The sequence below is a fragment of the Gavialis gangeticus genome, unplaced genomic scaffold, assembly GCF_001723915.1.
Source record: "Gavialis gangeticus isolate Ggan-Ray unplaced genomic scaffold, GavGan_comp1, whole genome shotgun sequence".
In the NCBI taxonomy this organism is placed as follows: domain Eukaryota; kingdom Metazoa; phylum Chordata; order Crocodylia; family Gavialidae; genus Gavialis; species Gavialis gangeticus.
This window is the reverse complement of record NW_017728992.1, coordinates 200,420,304-200,435,334: the sequence shown is the minus strand read 5'-3', so window position 1 is coordinate 200,435,334 and position 15,031 is coordinate 200,420,304.

Sequence of the window (15,031 nt, the reverse complement as noted above, 5' to 3'; positions counted from 1 at the left end):
CCCCCCCCCCCCCCCCCAAAAAAAAAAAAAAAACAACAGTATAGTTGGGTTGTATTAAGAGAAGTGTCACTTGCAAATCAAGTGAAGAGATTCTTCCATTTGATTCAGTAGTCGTGAGGTGTCATCTGGAGTGGTGTGTGCTGTTTTGGGCCCCACACTTCAAGAAGGCTGTGGACAGATGGGAAAAAGTCCAGTGAAGAGCAATACAAATGATCAAGGGGCCTGGGATCCAAGACTTAGGAGGAATGGCTGAAAGAGCTAGGGTTATTTCATCTGAAGAAGAGAAGACTGAGGGAGAATTTGATAAGTCTTCAAATATCAGAAGGGTGATTATAGAGAAGATGGAGATAGGATTTTCTCTGTGGCTGTGGAGGACAGGACTAGGAGCAGGGGCCTTGAAGATGCCGCAAGGGAAATTTAGGCTGGAGATTTGGAGGACCATTCTGACAATGAGGGTGGTCAGGCCACCTAGAGAAGTGGCCGTCTAGAGGAACAGGCCACCTAGAGAAGTTGTGGAATCTCTATGCTTGGAAACTTTCAGAATCGGGTTAGACAGACACTTGGTGGGATGATTTAGTTAGGGTTGATCCTGCCTTAAGCCAGGGGCTCGGCTAGATGAACTTGTCAAGTCCCTTCCAGCCTTGCTTTCCTACGATCTATGATCCTATACTGCCCCAACTTTGTCTTCCAACATGCCATTATAATTCTGCAGAGCAAATATAAACTTTTCAGTGGGAACTTGGCCCTAGCTGGTCTTCTAGATGTATGCTATAAAACACCACCATCACCTGTCAGCTTTGATGGTTGGTTGCTTTTGGCACTTATAATACCCTTCCCAATCTTCTTACACTTTTACCTGTCAGGTAAGACAGATGAGACATAATGACTTCTTAATGCTTAATCATTTGTGACTTTCTCACCAGAAGAATATTAAGTGGGATGTTGTTTTGTGGAACTGTATTTAAAGGGAGAACACTGTAGCTGTTTTAATGGAAAATTACACTGAAGCTGCTGTCAAGATAGGTACTTTCAGTGGTTTGAGTAAAGGATTATGCTTTTCTGATCTACTGTCCATATCTGGGGTTGCAAACTGCTTTTACCTCTCACTGAAACATCCAGCCATGGATTCAAATGAAATGAGCTAAATTGCTTGGAATTACGCAGCTGTAAATTTGATATGACCTTACTTAACTGAATTAAATAATTCCTGATTTAAATTGCAGCTACTGAGAACAGAAGTTGGTCCGATATATGTATACACTGGAGAAGTACAAGTCATGTAAATTTATCTATCCAAATAAATGTTTAGCTTACATTAATCAAAGCTCTACCCGTGTCTGTTGTGTATAATTCTTGATGGAGTTCCTGTATGTTTTTAACGGTAGTAAGAGTGCATCACCGGGTGCTACGGGACAGGCGCCACCGTGTCCCTCTGGAGAATGTGTTTGACCCAGTGACTGGAATTAAACTGTGCTTTGTCTTCCCAGCTTAATGTAGCACTGATGTGAGGTGTCATTCACGGGGCTGATCCTGTTAATTGATCTGTAAAGCAAGTATGACATGCGGAGACTCAGCACAGGTTTCTAAGCTCTGACTTGCAAATGCCCCTTCGTCCCGAGCTGGAAGGAGGACGTCTACTGATGATAGGTTACTTCGAGACTGTGTCTCTTCCATGTGCAGTGTTGCTGCTGTGATTGCTCAGGGCAGCAGACTGGCAGCAGGGATCTAGTGCCAAGTTTAATACATGCAAGATCTACCATGAAAGATGGCATTTTCCTCCAACTTTGTCTTTACCCAGATGCCTAATCACCTGTAATGGTGATGATTGTGATAGAAATATTTGCCCATTAGACATTTTCCTGGAACCGGCTGCTCATTTCATATAGGTCACCTTTCTCTACTGATAGCTCACCAGGCTTGGATGAGTGGGCCTCAACGTCCCAAGCTCGTGCCCTCCCTAGATTCATAGAGAAATAGGGCTGGAAGGGACCTCAGGAGGTCATCCTAGTTCAAGCCCCTGCTCAGGACAGGATCACCTCAGTCTAATCCATCCTAGACAAGTGTTAGTTTAACCTGCTATTCAACTTTAGGAACAATGCTCATACACAAGGCATAACACCTGAAAAATCAAAAACACTCTTTAACTTGCCAAAGGTGAAGTAGAGGGGCAAAGGCTCTCTAAGTGTCCTCCCACAACAATGGCAGGAAATAGTGTTAGAATACGCTCCCTTGGTCTAAGTACATTATTGCACTGTTCCTTTCCTTGGCTTCTTTGGCATACTTCTTGGACATACATGCTCCATTTCCTACTCTGCACAGAATGCTTCAGCCGCTCTGTGCCACCAGGATCAGTGCTGATTTCTCTTCCCTGTCTTCTCAGGAACTTAACCAGACCCTTCCCCTGATCTCTAATTTGGGGGTTGTCTGAGTTTACAACTTAACACATCAGGGGCATGTGAGAGGTGAAAGCAAACAGGATAATGAATAGGCTTCTGTTGCAAAGGTTTCTAAATACAATTACTCTTTACTTGGATAGCACTATAGACTTGGGGTGGGCAAAGTATGGCCACCTGTGGGCCTGATCTGCCTCATTAGGCAATTTCATCTAGCCTGTGGGCACCTACCAATTGTACCCCAACCATCCTACATGCTTAACTCCCACCCTCCTGCATGGGAGGGCCCTGGTTCCACCCCCCAGCCAGCATGCAGCTTCCAGGCAGGGCTGCTGCTACCACTTCTGCAGCTGCTAGGGTACCTGCTTGGCTTCCATGGCCTCCAGCTGCTCCTCCTTGTGTCCCTGCTGTTGCATTTCCTCCAGGAACCAGATAGAAAAGCTGTAGCTGGGCAGGAATGTGGAGTGTGGGGCTGGGGCTTGTTAGAACCCAAGACCCATGCCCAGTGGCGTGGCAGGAACGTGTGTGGGCAGCATGTGTGAGTGGGGTTTGTGGGGTATGTGGGGACTGCCCTCCACATATTCCCCCCCAGGTTACGCAGTCCCTGCCACCAGCAGCAGCAAGCAGTGGGTGTGGTCATGGCAGACTCCCCCAGAGGTGGGAGATCTTTAAAAAAAACCTACCCTGGAGATCTTCAAAAAAAACAACAGGATGTGTATCTTACTGGGGTCATCTGACCCCAGTAGTCTTTCCTGCCCAAGTGCAGGGGGGCTAGACCTGATGATTTCGTGGTGTCCCTTCCAGCCCCTAACATCTATGAATCTATGGCCCATGAAGAAGCAGCCACTGGGTGTCATGTGGTTCGAGCCAGTTCTGGGAACTGCACATAGCAAGGAGCAGAGCCAGGCTGGCCCACCTCTGTCATGTGGGGCTCATCTGCAGCTCTCTGCACTCGCATGCCACCCGGGGAAAGCCCCATGCCATGGAGCTGACTGACTTCCCCACTCCCTGCTGCCACATGCAGCTGTCACGACTCTGCCAGGAAGCAGGGGGCAGGGCTCCCTACCATTTCTGGCAGACTGTCGTGAGCTGCACGTGGTGGTAGGGAGTGGGGAAGGCAGCTGGCTTCATCATGGGGGACTTCCCCCAGTGGCATGTGAATGCTGGGAGCTGCACATGAGCCCCACGTGAGAGGTGGGCTGGCCTGGATCCGCTCCTCGCCTCCACATGCAGGTCCTGGAACTGGCTGGAGCTGCACACTAACTGGTGGCTGTGCCTGTGCAGACCGTGAGCACTCAAGGGCCCACCACCAACTGCTGCTGTTGGTGGTGGGGGCTGTGCACTATGCAGGGCATGTGTGGGGGGGGGCCTCACACCACCCCACAAACCCCACAACCATACCCACACCTTGCCAACACCCTCCCCACAACCCTCCCACATATATACACAGCCACACTCCCTCATGAACCCCACCATACACACATTGCCACACCCCCACACACACCCCACACAGTTCCCCACATATCCCCCCAACACAATATACAAGAGTAAGACTTTATTTTGAGCTATTATGAAATCCGCTCTATATACACTATGCAAACGCATACAAATCAGGACAAAATATATTTTTAAATAAAATTAAAATATGTTATAGTAGATGTTTGACTTTTAGTGTATGATTTGGGGGTTTTTTTCTAGTTCCAAGATGGCAACTCTCCCCTCCCCCCTCCCCCAAAAGAAAACAAAAACAAAACAAAAAACCAGGCATACTTCTTGGGGCAAAGGGAGGGACTTCCAGCGGCCAAGGTCAGGGCTTAGGGGGAAGGACTTCTGGCCCCAAGATGGTAAACAGGGGGAAGGGCACCTGCCAAGGGGTGGGGGCTACCATTGTGGCCCTTGACAACTCACCAGAACTCATTAAATGGCTCTTCAACCAAAATAATTGCCCACCCCTGCTAATAGACATACCCTGCTCATATACTCTCTCTAACACATCTATTATTTGCCACTACTGGAGAAAGGATAGAGGGCTAGATGGACTGTTGGCTGGCCCAGTACAGCACTGCTTACGAGCCCTCTTCTTGCTTGCCTTCATTCAGGGCATGACTTAGAGTGACTGCGTTGCAGCTCTTTTATTCTCAGTTCTGTGGAGTCCCATTCCCTACAAAAACCCAACCCCAGGGGCTGAGGTGAAGGATGTCAAAGGAGATGCAACTGTACTACAATAGATCTCTCTGTATATTCATTCTCCATTGTCTAACAGGTCAATAGTCATTCTCAACAATTAAGTAATTATTAAAACAACTATTGAGCTGCCGTCAATTCTTTATACATTATTTTTAGGTGAAACTTTTGTGCTAAGTGTGACCTTAAAAAGTATGAAATATTCTATGTTTCATACTTTTATTTCTTTTCATTTCTCTTGGAAAAAAATAAACCTTAAAAAAAAAAGTATCTGTAAAACGGCATCTGTTGCAGCTCCCATTCTCCAGCATACCAAGTCCAAGAAGACTGCAACATCACCATTTCCAGATTCCTGAGAGGCAAAAAAAAAAAAAAAGTATCATGTGTAGCGATGGATAATTAAACCGAAACAGCATGCGCCCCATGTCCTGTAGATAAATCCCCCAAGCCTACTGTGCTTTTGAAGCACCCACGAACAGCTTCTCCAAGAGACCTTGTTGCAGTAGAAGAGGGAGTGCCGAGGGATGTCAACTCTCATCGGACTTTGGATCCTAAAGGGAAATAGAGCTGGCAACCACTAATGCAGCTGCAGAAGCAAGAGTAGGACAATAGTGCTGTTAGACTTGCACAAGTTATTGAGGCAACAAATATAAGTAAATAAATTCAGCCTCTGACCTCCATGAATATTGGCTTCCAAAGGTGATGAAGCCCATTCTCCTGGACCCTTAGGATCCAAGGGGCAGCAAGCATAGAGCAAGCTAACATTTTGTCAGAGTGTCAGTGCTCTTGGTCTGAGCATGTAGCAAAGTGTAGTCCTTGCTGTCACAAGTCACGTCCAGCTAGCCCTGAGCAACGCAGCCCCACAAAGAGTGCTCCCAAGAAAGCACATCAGTGTTGCCTTAACAGGCAAGGAGTACGATCTGCAGAGCTGTTGCTATGCCTTTCCTTTCTGCACTGTCTTTGCTGAAGCCATGTCAGACCTCTGCCTCTTCAGAAGCCAACTGGGGAGAATTGCATCCTGGGGTTTTGTCTGCAAAACCTGTAATGCCCATGTAAAGAACGATGGCAGTCAGGTTCAAAGCTGGAGTCCCGCCGTTTTTAGTAAGCAACTGTATAAATTCAACACTGGGAATGTCTTAAGCAGCCATTTGAAATACTTCTGAATGTTTTTAACTTTGGCAAATCTACCCCCATGTCCTTTTCTCTCGACTTCCAAGTGGTGCTGCCAGGGGAGCTCCCACAATGGAGAGTTTCAGCATAACATGGTGCACGGCTTTCTTTCTGTGGGCATCTGACCACACATTCGGTACCCTGTGATTGTCTGTCAAAGATGACTTCTCGGTCTGTATGGGGTGCCTTTAAAATGTGCATGCTTTTCTTTTCTTTTTTTTCAGAGCTAAGAACTTCCACAGTCCTTTTCCAAAGAGCTTGTCAGCAAACAAAAGTCTGGGATTCTTTACAAGGATCATGATGCCAGTACTTTGATTAAGGGTTGGCAGGTTTCCTCCGTTTCGGGTAAGACTGGGAATCTATAGCCTGTATGCTAATTCGGACAAACACTGAGCGCTAAACCTGAGAGCAGCTGTATCATTTGGTCCTGAATGAATCAGCTACTGAATTGGGGTGGTGGGGGAGATGTCTTTAATTCCTATATTTATAACATTTCTTCCCCAACCTAATTGCCTCCGGAAGCTGTGAATGCCTGTGCTGCGTCCAAGGGTATGGACATGTGCCTTTGGAGCCATTTCAAAAGGGCAGCAGCTGTCACGCTCTAATGATTACATGTGGACAAGCTGGGCAGGATATAAACGTTTTGCCACATCCTGGACGTAACGCTGGAGGAAGCCGTGTTACTGTTGGAGAGGGGCTGTTGTCTTTGTAGCGCTCCCGGCTTTTCCATACGTAACCATTAGACCGGAACAGCTGCAGCCCTTTCCAGATGGCTCCAGCGTGTGCGTGTCCACCCCTCGAGCGATGTTAGACTTGATGATGTTCACCCCAAGAGTGAACTTAATGGAAATGTTCGGTGCTGCCTCAGAAAGACCTACTGAGCCTGGTTAGTAGCTGGCATCTCCTCCTTTCCCTAGGCACGTCTAAGATCTTGTAGCAGAGTGGCTCTTGCCTGCTTTCTACAGAGAAATAGCAGCTTGCAATGAAAAGCCCAGTCATTTTCCACTGGTTCCAGCCCTGCCTCTTTCCGCCCCCAATCTTTGGATGGAAAAATCAAAAGCTTGTTGCCACTTTTAACCTAAGCAGTTAACCGGTATGGGACTTTGCTAGTTGTTTCCATTAGAGATGAGGACCTGGATGTTTACTACCACCCTATTTATCAATGGAAGACATGCACAGCCTTGTTTCTCTGAACAACAAGGAATTGAGATAACTTCTCTGCTCATCACTCCAGGCCTCCTTCTGCCAGCCCTTTACCCAGAAGCTCCCTCTTACCTTTCTCAGGGTCAGACTATTAGTGCTTCTTTGCAAGCTTTTGGGCTTTCCACTCTTTTACTTGTGGTGTTTTTTGCTGCTTCTCTTTCTCTGTCGTGAACAGCTCCAGCAAGCAGTACCACCCCCTTGTATTTGCCTTCCACCTCCAGAAAAATCCTTCCGCCCTCAGAGCTCAGATGCTTGACTGGCCTTGTGTGGTGGTTTGGGTGGAGGTTCTCCAGTCTCCACTATATATTCCATAAATAAGCTTAATTACTTTTTTCATTTGTCAGCTTCCACACCCACAAAGACTATAGTGTTGCTTTATCCAGGCTCCAGCATCGCATAGTGCAACATTAAGCCTGTAGACTATATTATTATTAGGAATTGGTAACTTCTTGCACTCAGTGTGCACAGGCTTGCCTATGAAAAAGAGCAGACATCAGTTCAGTATCAACAGGGAGGGGGTATGAAGTGGGGAATCGTAAGGAATCTTCTTTGGTCCAAGCCTGGTAAATGGTTTCATAAAAGGCTTTGAGGATATAACTATAGAGTGGATGATGCCAAGATGGGTAGCATGCTAGGCACTTTAGATGACAGGGTTAGGATTAAATGCAACCTTTATCGACTGGAAAAATGGCCTGAAATCATTAGGATTAAATTCCATAAGGACAAATGCAGCCTTCAGCTCGCTGCAGGGCGGTTGCAAAGAGGATGGGGTGTGACTGATCTCAGTGGGGGCAGATGACAGGACAAGGAGCAATGGGCCCAAGTTGCAGCAAGGAAAGTTTAGGTTAGTTATTAGGAAGAATTGTCTCATGAGGAGGGTAGTAAAACACTGGAACAGGTTATTATCCAGAGTGGTTATGGACTCTCTATCCCTGCAGGCTTTTAAGACCCAGCCAGAAAAAGCCTTGGCTGGGATGATCTAGTTGGGGACAGTCCTGCTTTGAGCAGGGGGCTGGACTAGATGTGACTTCCTGAGGTCCCGTCCAACCTGAATTTTCTTTGATTCTATGAAATGCAAAGTGATGCACTGGGAAAGAAGGAGTGTGCAAATACAAAATGGGCAATGATTGCTTGCATTGCAGTACTAAAGAAAAGGACCTGGGATATCATTTAACAACGTAATATTGTTCTAGAAAAATGTAAGATCACGTTGGAAGGTATTAACAGGAATGACAGATACAAAGTGTAGGGAGTCCTCCTTCCATGCCATTCAGCACTGGTGAGGTTTCACCTTGAGTACTATGTCCTGTTTGGCTACCACTCTTCAAGAAAAATGTTAGCAAAGTAGAAAGAATTCACAGTGGAGCAACAACAATTATTAGAGGCCTCAAAAATGGGAGGAAAGTTTGGAAAAACTGGATTTGTTTAGTCCAGAGAAGGGAAGACCAAGTGGGAATGTGTCAACTGCCTTCAAGCACTAAAAAGAGGTTGTTAAGAAGAGGACGGTGATGAATTTCTCTCTGTGCCATCAGGGGACAGGACAAGAATATCAAAGACTTCAATGGCAAGAAGGAGGATTTCAATGAGATATTAAGAAGAATCCTCTACATCAGAGGGTGGCTAAACTCTGAACCAGATTACTTAGAGAAGTGGATCTTTAAGTGCAGGTGATGTCGATATTTGGCCGGGATGGTTTAGGTTGGGACAGTCCAGCCTTGAGCTGGGGGTTGGACTGGGTGAGTTCTTGAGGTTTCTTTTAGTCCCTTTTTTCTGTGGTTTGATGACATTATGCAGCATGTCCTACAGGGGCTACATTTATGGGGAAATAGTGGCCTCCTAGGAGAGGCTTAATCCATGATGTTAAAGATCTGGGTAAGGGGTGAGCTCTTTTATCATTGGTTTCTGTGAATGAGGTATTATCTGACCTTTCCTTATGAAGCACCGAAAACGTAAATATGTTATTGCACTGCTCAGCATCAGATTTCTCTCGCTGTCTCCTCCAATGCTTTTCAGTGCCGTTCAGATAACGCAGCATTGTTTGGGCAGCTGGTATCTAGTGCTGTATCTGGTCTGCACATCTAGTGCGTTAAAGGAAATAAGTCACCCCTCCTCTTTATAGTGTTTTTTTAACTTGCCTCTGCATATTAACCTATTGACATCAGCTGGCTGCTTTGATGGCAGCAAGAAGTGCCTTAGTTTGCAGTGATTTCAGGGGAAGGCCATAGACCAAACACCTATCAATGTTTCCCATGAAAAACTAGATTATCTTCATCTTGCGCTGCTGGTGTATGTGAGAGCTACTATAAACACCTTTTTCCCTCTTCCAATTTTTATTTAATGGTTTTTAGTTTCGTGGACAGTTTTATCCATCTGATGGTTTTGCATCTTGTTTTTTTAATGTAAGCTGTTTTTCTTTGTGTATGGGTTACAATTAATCTGCCGTATTTTGACCAGTTTGGGGATTCTGAAGTGCAGCATCTATGAGTGATCACCAAAGAATGAATGTAGAGTAAATTAAAACAATTAAAAGTAGAGATTAGTAGAAGATAACGAGATGTGTGTTACCTGGGGTTGTGGGGGAAAAGGAGGGGTGGTTTATTGTACAGAGATGAAGAAACACAGGGGCTTGGCATCAACAGAAACATGGTTGGAGACTGGGTTTGGAGGGGAAGGGAGCAGAGATTTCCATGGACAAAGAATTGAGTTGTGGTAGGGCCACTGACAGAAGAATAATGTTGGTCTTTGTGTATGTTTGGGAGGATTGAATATGTTTTTAAATGTTCAGTCTGTTGTTTTATGGTTGGATCCATTAATAAATAAAATTTAAAAGGCTAAGTTTATTTGAAATATGGATAAATCATGACCCTTCCCCCACCCCCCCAAAATCTGTGCTGCTGTTTCATCCATTTTGAATAAACAGACAAAGTCATAAATGTTGGTGGCCCTTGTGGATACATGGAGTGAGAAAACTTATACCCTTGTACCCTGGGCAAAATCCCTGTTTTCTTGATTTGTGACAATTTCAGACATTTCAGTGCATGTAAAATACTAACTTTGTGGTGCTGCTGCCTTGTGCAGGAAGAAGCCGCGTCTCTGCTCCACACCTACCTCCATGTCAGTACCACTGGCCTGGTCCACTGTGACGTGCCGGAGAGCCATTTAGTCATTCACTGAACAAAGCTGCGGGCAAATCTCAAAATCAGAAGAGCAAATTGGATTTGCTTGAAATGTTTGCATCCATGCTGACTGCATACTGTGACATGACACCATGGACTGACTTGGCTTTATTTAAGGTCCCTGAGTCATGGGTTTTTTTGAGACTTTTGGTGACCCTATGGCCAATGTTTCTCTTTTCTCCACTGCTTTGGCGCTCTTGGGAAGGTGGGTGTCACTGATTCCTTTTCTTATCTCCGCTGTGAGGCAGAGGCATGGATCCTAGTTGATCTCGTTCTGCAAGACTTTCCTTTGCAGTCTACAATTATACCGCCATTGAGATATTAGAGATACCGCAGAACTGGGTATATCTCTGTGAAAGTCTAGGTAAAATAAATTGGAGCACAGACGCTTCAAAAGCGCCAGGAAGAACCAAGGGTTGAATATCTCAGGGAGAGTAGATTATGGCAGATTCCTGTTCATAGATGTTGGTTTGGGTCGGAAGGGTCAGTAGATCGAGTCCCTGGGCAGGAAAGAGCGCTAGGGTCAGACAACCCCAGCCAGGTGCTTGTCCAGTCTCCTCTTAAAGACCCCCAAGGTAGGGGAGAGCACCACCGCGCTTGGAAACCCATTCCAGATTCTGGCAACCCTGACCATAAAGAACTTCTTCCTGATGTCTAACCTAAATCTGCTCTCCACCAGTTTGTGGCCATTGTTCCTAGTTACTCCAAGGGATGCCCTGATAAACAGCATCTCCTATTCCTTGCTGCACCCCTGCAATGAACTTGTAGGTGGCCACAAAATCACCTGTCAGACTTCTCTTGTGGCTAACGGTAAGAACACTTTGGTTCTGGCTAAAGGGTGATGACGGCATAACCCAGTCTTTCCTGAACCAAACTGCACCATTATCCCTAGGGCAAAAAGCACAAGAAATAACTCCTCAGACAGCTAAGATGTTCACTAAGAATAGAAGTGTATGTTTGTGATGAGATATCCAATATATTTTAAACTCAAGTAGATGGGGCAAACTGTAGTTTCACCTCAATGTAGATTGAGTCATAAGGAGCCCTGAGCTTTTCCTGGTTAAGTAATAATCATAAATCAGAGCACGGATAATGTGCTATAACATGAACAGAGCTTTTAGCTTCATTGCCCCCATTCAGTATTGCTATTCAGCCAAAGGGGGACCCCAGCCATGTGCTGGCAGCACCACAGTGAAATGATCATCATGGCTTTCCTTTCAAAGAGTATCAAGTATTTCAAGCTTTGCATTGCCTGAAGGCATTGCTGTTATCAATAGCCCAGGGACCACTGTGTTTTTTTTTGTATCAATCTTAGGATAATCCTTCAGAAAACTGACAAGGAAATAGTTGGGGAAAAGACCCTGGAAATTGGTCAAGGTACTACGAAACCTCCTGGCTCCCTAACTTAGGGTCCCTGGTTTCACATTTGGATATTCAGGTGAACTCATTATCTGGATATCAGGTGATCAGATCCCACTCACACCATTAGTACTTGCTAGTGCAGGGGGACCCAGAGATTATGATCATGATCCTGGCCTCCCCTTGCAATGCCAAGCTGAAAGCTAGATGCCTACAGCTTGGCAGAGGGGACTGACCATCAGCTGATGGTCAGTCCCAGCCAAGAGACTGCACTGGGGCTGGCTCAAGACTCCAGTGCAGTCCAGGGGCTGAGACTAACAATCAGCTGATTATTTGTCCAAGCCCTGGGGCCCAGAGCCCCATGCACTGGGATGTTAGTAAACCTTGTGTCCAGCCCAGGTGCACATATGGTTTTAAAGGTCCCAGTGCATGGGACCTTTGGATCAAGGAAACTCTCTCCATTTACAGGGTCCCAATGGCCAAAATATATCTCTTGCTCCAGGTTCTTGAGAGCTGTGGGGCAAGGCAGTCAACTTTCTGGGTTGCAGGAAGCCACAAAGCTCTCTGAGGTTTGGCACCAGAACCTGCCTTGCACCTCAGTGCCCTGGCAACTGAGGGACAAGGCAAGCACCACGCCAGGTTGTGGGAAGTCCCTTGGCTCCTTGTAACCCAGCATCTCAGCCCAGCTGAAGAGCTGCTTTCCAATTGACACTTTGAAAGCAGGAGTTCAGCCCCTACTTCACATTGCTGTCAGTCTTCCAACATGGGGGACCTGCATGGCAGAGCTACCCTGCTACCTGTTCAATTTAAGGTGCCATTGGAAACCAGCCACAGAAATAGTCCACAAAATATGTGGACTATTTTTTGGCTGGTTTTCCCTTCTGTTGCACCATTAATTCCCTGAATTTGGGGTAGGGTTATTATGTCTGGCATGAATAACAGGTTGATCTCATATTAAATGGAATGTCTGCCAGGGGCCTAAACCAATGTACCCCTCCCCTGATCTTGGGCCAGCCAGAGGTCAATACAGACCCTCCTCCCACCATGAAGTTTAGAGAAAGCCTTAGTCTCCTCTAAGTTATAATGGTATAAAGTAGGTTACACTTTTTCTGCATCTCCCAAGGATTCCCCTGAGCCAGGAGGGAACATCTGCTGCTCTTTTGCCACTGTAACACAAAGGAACTGGGCCATGGGCCAGGGATCTGGCCTGTAAATTAGGTGACCCATAGTACTACCAGCAAACTAATGTACAAGTTAAATAGGCCAAGAAAGCTTAGTAGTCTAGAAAAGTGCAGCCAGAGTGCTAAGGAATGTGAATGCTAATTCACTCAGACTGAAGTTGTTGCTTTATGAAAATGCATATTTCATGGGCTACCTGCGACTGACAATGCACCAAATCTGTTTTGGACGGTCTCTGAATTGCTAGTAAGCTCCTTGTCATACCCTCTAGAGACTGAAGTGGCTGCAGCCTTCTTGGCTACTCCAACAAACTAATCTTTTTTGTCTCTTGTTTGATGTATTTCCGAGTGTGCACGCAGCACCACATTCACTGCTGAAGACTGCATTGCTATTCTTACAACAAAAGATCTTCTCTCATTTTAGGTGAAGTCTCCATTTGCATTAAAAATGCCCAGGAGATGTGGAAATATAAACACATTTTATCCTAAGAAAATGTTGAGTGGAGTTGTCTATAAGCCCTAGCTAGTCTTCCTCTAAACGAGAAGCTAGTGATACAATAACACCATTAGCCTTTTTAAAGTACTGTGGGCAGTACACACATACCTGCAGATGGTGCTCAGGGGGACAATAACTGCAAGAACACATACTTTGAATAGATCTGGAGACAATAAGAGATCATCTTAATGAGACTGTTGAATGTGCAAGGGCACCTATAATAGTTATCACAGATACATTTTCATTAACTTTTGTTAATTGAGAAGCTCAGTGTTCACAGCAATTCTTTATGGAATAACTCCCAAGAAAGCACAATGTCATCACTTTCCATAGGATTGATAGGCTGTGGTGTGAGGTGTTTCACTAAATGGAGATGACCTTTGGTCCCACCACCCCTTTAGATTCACCTGCACAGGGGAAGATGGAAGAAAACGACTTATGCTTGAACATGGACCTATTTTTTCCGTGGCGTCACTGTTTTTTCAGTGGCATCTTGTCCATGTCCAAATCACTCACAGGGGTGGGCAAAATGCGGCCCGCTAGGTCATTTTATCCAGTCCGCGGGGCCCCTAAAAATGTAGAAAATTAATATTTATCTGCCCCTGGCTGCCTGCCATGCGGCCTGCAGTGGCTTGCCAAAAATCAGCAAGTGGCCCTCTGCCTGAAATAATTGCAGGGCCCTGCTTCAGAAGCATGTTTGTTCTGAGGACAATTTGGTACAATTTTGCCTGTAACACTTGCTTTTGCTTTTAGGGTGCGTCTGCACTGCACAAAGACACACTGTGTAGACACTCAAGCTAGGTCTCAACAAGCCAGTATAGGTAGCTACCTAGTGTAATACTCCAGCACTCCTGAGACTACGGGATCTGTACATGGCACTGCATTGTGCAGTGTGGATATACCCTCCAGTGCCTTAGAGCTGAAATTCTGTCAGTTATAGTCACTTGAGAGCAATATTTTACCCAAGAGAAGTCAGCAGAGACTATATACTTGCTTCTGAGCTATTCCCAAGCAGGTGCATCTAATAGATCTGTACAAGCATATCAAACCTCAGTGCAGCATGCACCAGGAGAGGGGCTGGGACGCTAATGGATCCAGCACTTGCTGAAGGGTTGTAGGAGCCGGGTTTTTAATATTAGATGTGCTATTGATGTCATTAACCTACTTTTTCATAGATGATAAGCTCTTCAGAGCTCGTGCTAGGTATCTCTATGACACCCCAAATGTTACGGTCTGAATCTTGGTTTAGGTGCTCCTACAACCCATACCATGCAGAAGGCAAAATCAATACAATGGACACGTTCTCATATTCTTTGAGCTTTCACTAATATATAGGCTTTTTTTCCTAATACCATTGTGCTAAAGTAATAAACAATGTGCATACTTAAAAAGCTTCATGCATAAATTTAATATATTTCTTTGACAAAGCCTAAATTTTATTACCAGAAGCCAATGTAACTCTCTTAAAAGTTAATAAAAATATTCAGCCAGCCCAATATATTAGCTGGGCAAATCAATAAACATATCATAGAAATCTGGGATTTCAGACAAAAGCTGATGACTAATTGTAGGAGGGAAGAAAAAATGTTTTAAAAAAAATCAAGCAGGGCTGTGATGAGTTGGCAGTAGAAATAAATTCCAGTTAGGAAAAAAAAGATGATTGAACCATACAACTAAGAGTTGGTTGAGTTTATAAACAGCTTGCACAGCTCTGCTCCTGGGTGCTCTGTGAACCATTCAGGTTTATGAAATTCTTCATACATATTCAGACATTTCGGAGGATAAATACCAACTAAGCTATAGCAAACTGCAATGTAGTGATGGATCATTCCCTACATTTAATAAGAAAAGTCCCTGCTTGGAAAGCTAAGT